Genomic DNA, 7,122 nt, shown 5'->3' on the forward strand with positions numbered 1-7,122 from the left:
GAATCTTTTCTCTCCATTTGGCTTAGTGAGAAGCAAAACAGGACTACTCCAGGGTGACATACTGTTTCGAATTATCCCACGCTCTTCCATATTGTCTAATATTTTATCCATTTCGCCTTTTGTCTTAGGCGCTGAGCGGTATAGATATTGACTGATTGGTCTGGCGTCACCGGTATCGATTACGTGCCTGCCTACCTTGGCGCATCCGATCACTGATCGATCTTTGGCGAAAGCTTGCCTATATTGCCCTAACAGAGTCAACAACTTATCTTTTTGATTTTCCGATAGATCAGATTTTGAAAGATCTATCCCCATGTCTTTAGCCAAAGATATGTAATGTGTTTGGGTATTTGTTGTTCGGTAATTTAAGGTGTTCACGTAATCTGTTTTATCTTTTAACACTCCGAAAATGTTTTTTTCTTGCGTGTGCGAAAAATTTCCTACAACCGTGTTTTGTTTTAATGTGATTTGAGAATTTGTTCGGTTTAATAGTTCAATAACTGATTTTTCTCTCATTGTACTAACTAAACAACGTGCACCTATCACATTTTGTTTCCCAATTAACGAAAGCTTGGTTCTATTACACCCATGGTGTTTTCAGATAAGCTGTCTATTTTTATTGGTAAAATTATTCTATGCCTCGGTGAAATTGTAATTTCGGAAATAATACGGACGAAATTGTCAGTACTATTCCGATTGTTCCCTTGACACAAAGAAACATCTGTGATACCATTTTGCAACGACAAAGTTTGGTTTGGAAAACTTATTTCCGCCTTTTGGTCGTGCATAAAATCCCTACCTAAAATAACGGGCATGTTTAAATCTTGCAAAATATGAAAATCTTGATACAGTGTCAGTTTGCCTATTTCAATTGGAAATGTGACTTTACCTAAAACCCTAATGAAATGGTTGTTGACACCGCGTACACCTATAAGGTCGAATTTTTTCTATGGGATATTGAAATGCTAACTTCAATTGTTTGAATTCACTTTCTCTCAGAACTGACACGGACGCTCCAGTGTCAATAAGAGAAGGAAGAACTGAAGATCCTATCCTCATATTAATTTTACAATCTGCACTAGAACTGCTGGAAGTAGCAAATAAGTTTACAATATTTTTAGAATTGAGCACTTGTGCTTAGAATAGGTGGGCTTATTTGCACTAACTTGATTGCGGGAATATACATTTTCCCGTGAATTACTCTGCCTATTACTTGTGACCTTATTAAAAACATTAAGGAGAGGAGGGTTATGGGCGTGTGCCTTCTCAGTGTGTTCACTGTTCTGGAAGTAAGAACCACACTTACCATTAGGCTTGACTTGGATCGGTATTGGTTGGATTACAGACACTTCATGGGTCTCAACTGGGTTCGTCAACTTGATGGTGGACTCTGCTAATTTAGCTGCTTGGACGGCCTCTTCTACTGAATATGACGGTTTGCATTTAGTACCCGAAACAAACGGAATCTTATATTCGGGTCGGATTCCCTAAATATAAATTGTTCTAAAAAGAAAACACTGCTTCTCCAAACGCGAAATAAACTCAGATACAGTTTCATTTGATTGTTGAGTGGCTTTAGCAGCATCTTGCCAAAGTTCGGCTTTTTCTATTCCTTTTGTACAGAATCGTTCCCGAAACTTTTGAAATAGTTTGTCTTTAGTTTTCCTATCTTCATCGTCTAATAGCATATACCACGCTAACACATCATTGTCTATGAAGGAAAAAACCTCTGGTAGCTTGGATTTCGTCCCACTTTGCAAAATCACCCGTGTTCATATCTTGTATTCCAAGTTTCAGCTTTCGACGTATCACACGCTCTAAAAATTTCCAATCTAGGTAACTCCATATTTGGTTGTAAATAGGGAACTAGTTACATGTACATGTAGCAGTACTCGCTTGGCATCAGGTGCTGTTGGTAACCGAGAGTCAGGGGATCTCCCCAATTATAACCCTTTAGATTGGCGGGTTACAGTCTTCATGCATGTGGTCTATAATTGACGGTTTACGGCATGAGACGCAATGATTGCAAAGTCCCAGTACACTATATACAATTTTATTTACATCTGGTGAAAATACATGTGTACAGTTCGGTAGTCAGGGACAGACCCCTCGATTCAACTAGACAAAAAAACATATTCTATCTTTTTACAGAGAATCATAAAACACTTACACAACATTCCGATTTTTTTTTAGGTATTACATCATTTAGCGATAATTGTTATATTGATAAATTTGCTTGGGGCGGTTTCTCAGCTCAATGACAAACATAAAGATGAACAGGTGATTAAAGAACAATTAGGCGACCAAAGTCAATTACAAATAAATAAATGTCAATCAATTAATATAGGTACTATAGATATGAAGAAAACCTTTGTTTGTTTGTTTGTTGGGGTTTAACGTCCGAGCAGCAATATTTCAGCTATATTCAGACGATGAACATGAAATTGATGATAAAATGAACATGAAATAATGATGAAATGAAAAAGGGATGGGACACAAGGGCAATGGGGTCGACAAATTTTGATTGCCACTGGAAATAGGGAGAGGTGGGTAGGATCGGGCAATTTAGCCTCCTGTGGCGAAGCGCTGTGGTTCCTACTCCGGGAGAATACCACCTTAGGGTTCTTTAACGTGCGAGGAACGTGGCATCTTTCCCAACACGGTGTACCATTATGGTTTGCGGTCAGGTTTTCCGTATTATAGCCTGACAACCCCAGCATGTAACACGCCAGGGGTACCCCATTCCACCACCTGGGGCACACATCCCAGTTGCTCTGTGGGCAGAGCGCCCTAGTCCCCGGCTAGGGTTCTGAGCACTATTTAGTCGCCTTTTACGACAAGTTTAGCGCTGCTGCAGGCCTATTCTTTTGACACCCGGACCTGCACGGGGCGAAGAAAATCTTAAAACGATAAAATAAACAATGTCCAGCACTTAAAGTTCAATAAAATTCTGTTTCCACTAAAAACGTCCAAGGGGTCCGGCTGTCCGTTTTCTCTTGGTTATATAAACAGAAAAGTGACGACGTTAAAAGATTCGACGAAGTACTAGAATCGACAATGACAGCCATGCAGCGAGAGAATGATAAACTGGAGGAAAGTCTCATCGATATCGAAATGAAATCTATTGTTTTACAATCTTACATCGATTGCAAACTTAATGACAGATACAATGAAGCTCAAAAATTTGATCAGATTCGTATTCTCGAGGCTTTCCGCCTAGGCAAGAAAGGACAGAAAATTAGACCCATCTTAGCATGATTCCATTCTTTTGGTACGGAAGAATGCTTAGCTATTGAAGGATTCAGCATTTGGAATATCCTAGCAACTGTCAGTCGAATTACAAAACCGCTGAAAAACACTGTTGCCAGTTTTGAATGGTCTGCGTGAACGGGAAGTCAAGGCCTTCTTGGTCAGAGAGAAGATATTCGTTAATGGTCGAGAATACACAGACATAGCGTACGGTGTTGGTGTCATTTTTGGTAACGTCGAAATCGGTAAAATTTGACGTCTTCTGCAATAACAGACACTCAGAGAACAACTACAAACACTTAAATGTCTATCTTGGAACATTAACGGTTCAGAATCCTGTTATGTTGATAATGATTTTCTTAACATTTTCAAAGACTTTGGTATATTGTTGTTTTGTGAAACTTTATTGAAAAATGATGAACATATTTTCATTGATGGTTTTACTAAGGAGTAATGAGGAACTGAAATATAAGTCAAAGATCAGAGGATTTTTTACCCATATGTTGTAAGAACGATAAATATAAATATAACTGTAGTAAAACAGCTTGAACATGACATTGCTCTATTAAAGATTTCGAAATTGTATTTTGACATTTCTAATGATATTTATGTATGATTCACTTATATTCCACACAAAAGGTCGAATTTTTACTTTTGTCACGGATAACGTCACAAATTTTAATTATATTTGCCCTCGTGCAATATAGAAATTTATTGGACTCTGACGTATTGCTTCCTATGGAAAATTATATGTTGCTATACAATAAAAGTTTTTATACTTGGATTTGATGATTTCGAATCTCTATAAAGTTTGAAATAAGCGTTTATACTTTTATGGAATAGCTGTTAATATCTTTGATTCATTGATTTTGACAGTTTCTATATTCCTTTACATCTGTTCCAATTTCGAAATTGTCTTTCAATATTAAATATTTTAACTTCAGTTTTATTTGTATTTATTTCTAAGCACCAATTTTCACAATAATTATTTAAAATATTGAGTTTATTTTGAAGATTTGATTTAGTCTCTGAGAAAATAACCAAGTCATCAGCATAGAATATATAGTACATGACTGATCAATGCATATATGTTGTGATTGATACAATTGAAAGTAAACACGGTTATAATTCTAACGAACATTTTGAACTTATCATCAGAAAGTATACAAGAATATAGACTTCTGTTTGTAGAGACTCGTGCTCAAGGACAGATCGAAAGCAAAAAGCAACGCTAGTAAGTGATACCTCAATGCATAAATAGTGTTTATCAACATTTTTTAAATGATATTTGCCATTCAAGTTATAGGTGCAATAGTTGATGGACAGGGAGGGTCCACCGTGCACCTCCACTCATCCACTCTATCAACTTTATGGTGATTTTCATGTTCCTTTATACCTTCCATTACCGAATCAATTTATTGCCTAAGAATATTTTCGGTTTCTTTTTGTTTCAGTATAAGCCTATATTTTTACCCAACTGGGTCAAAAAGCCAAGATTTTTGTGACTCGATTGTTCGATGGTCTAAGTCTTCCTGGAGCAGCATGTGTGAAAAAACTAAATACATATAGGTGTCATCATGTAGCCCAATGTTTCAGCTTTACAGTTATACAGAAAAGTAAAGCTTAGGGTTTTGGAGTAAATTTTTTAAGAAATGTACCTACCCCAGCGAAAAATCGCTTGAATTGACATATTTTTCAATGAGAATTCTGTTTGATACTGAGACCAGTTTTCTAGGGGATGGGGTAATATTTTTAACATTTTTTTTAAATTCTTTTTTGAAAATTAGTATTTCGTGGTTAATTTTTGTAGAAAATTAAATTATCTATCGAATGATATCAAATTCGAGACGTTTTAGTCGAGCAATAACTTGTAGAGTCGAATTTATGTGACTTTTGACGGAAAAATCGAAAATCCCATTTTTCACATTTTTGATAAATTCTGAGTACGAAAATCGCCAAAATTTATCAGAAGAACTCCAGAAGTATAAACTGTGATAATACTAAACAGAAAATACCAAATAAGCCATTTTTCACTGAAGCATTAATACTCTAGGGTTTTGACATTGAAAAATATGTCAATTTAAGCGATTTTTCGGCGGGGTAGGGGTATATTTTTTCATTTAACCGTTAAACCCTATGTGTTACAGCAACTTTCTTGGTACCATTGTAAAGCTGAGACATTGGGCTACAAGATGATTTTTACATATGTCAGTTTACTTGTAGAAAGAAGTTCGTAGAATAAAAAAAAAAGATTTTTGCCTCAACGAGATATAAAAAGTAGCCAAAAATACAAAAATGCTTCAGTTAATTTTTTGGCGACAAAAAGATTCGTAAATGGGAGGTATAAGGGTACCTGAAAATCATTTTTTTGGTTGATGAGTGGGTGTGCACGAGGGTCATCTCAGCCCACGTGCTATTACAACAACATTGTACGCGACGTTTTTTTATTTGTTTTTGCAGAATGATTTTTCGGAAGGTACAAAGAAGCAGAACTTGAGTATATTGAATTATAAAAAATGTGCAATATGTATAATCAGTTGGTGTGTCTTTAATGAACCATAAGAGATTATGATTAAATGTGTCAAAAATAATATTATGTTAACACCTTGTTCAACATGTATAAGTAGACGAACATTTTGTATTGAGGAGGTGGACTTGGAAAAATTTTAAAACAAATATCTATAAATCCAAACTTTAAAAAATCAGGTATTCCGCTCCGTATGCTCCACATGGCAAGGAATGATCTACTATTGATGAAGTCGACTATTCCTATCATAGAGTCGAAAATTCTTATTTTGAATGTCGACGATTTGAGAAAAAAAAAATCACACACACACAATCCAAAAGCTTCCGTGGTGTATTGATCTGTCACTTGAAATAATTCTTTGAGAATTCCAAACCTAGAAATCTTCGCCTGCATATGCCATACATTTACATACAATTAAGAAATTGATTTATAGCTGTAACTGTAGTACATTTTGTTTTTAAGTATAAAACTTGAATTTTCCCTTTTTTAAGAAAATATAAATAATGAATGAAAACGACAATTTTTCATCCACGTGCGCAGTTGTGATGTTCTCGAGATCGAGATCGAGGTCGAGGTTTTATTTTATTTTACTTTATTTTATTTTATTTTTGGATGGGGTGGGGTATTATAACAGTAACCAACATTTGAATAGTAACCTAGTCAAAGTACTCATGTACTGAATCAATTTGAATCGACTGTTAGTATTTTCACGACTCAAATAATGGTCAAATTACAAAATTAGATAAAAGTAAAAAACCTGGATCGACTTAAAACGCATCTAAACAAATCAAAGCTTGTTGTAAATTATTAAAATAGCACTCCTTGATTCTCCTTGATTCAAATTCACCATTCTGATTATGAATGACACTGAAATGAATCCGGCCCTTAGATACACGTACCTCTCATCTAGGTACAGCTATTTCCCAGTTGATAAGCTGTAGATCGTGTCGCATGGACACCTATATATATGTTTTCAAAAACTATGTTAGTGTCGGGGCACCTAGTTCCAGAAACACGTACATAAACACAAACGTCTCATTGAAGAAAATGATTCCAACAATAAGGTATGATGAAGGAAACACCAGCCATGTACTTATAAGTCCCTTGAACACCAACACCTACACCTACAGCTCTATTGTCACGTATAATCCTAGATAACCTGGTTTTGTAATGAATAGTTTCTTTACACATGGCCAAATTATCGATTAGTCAACTTGACCGATTCTAACACCATTCCTGGGAAAATTGCAGTATCAAAATTACTCTGCCAACGTAAAGCAAAGCTCTATTTTTATGTGCCACACACTAAAAATCTGATAAGATTGTGTTCCGTACACAATTTGTTT

Source organism: Perna viridis, chromosome 1 (genome assembly GCF_037379345.1).
Source record: "Perna viridis isolate PV_CMFRI_1.1 ecotype Kerala chromosome 1, ASM3737934v1, whole genome shotgun sequence".
Lineage (NCBI taxonomy): Eukaryota > Metazoa > Mollusca > Bivalvia > Mytilida > Mytilidae > Perna > Perna viridis.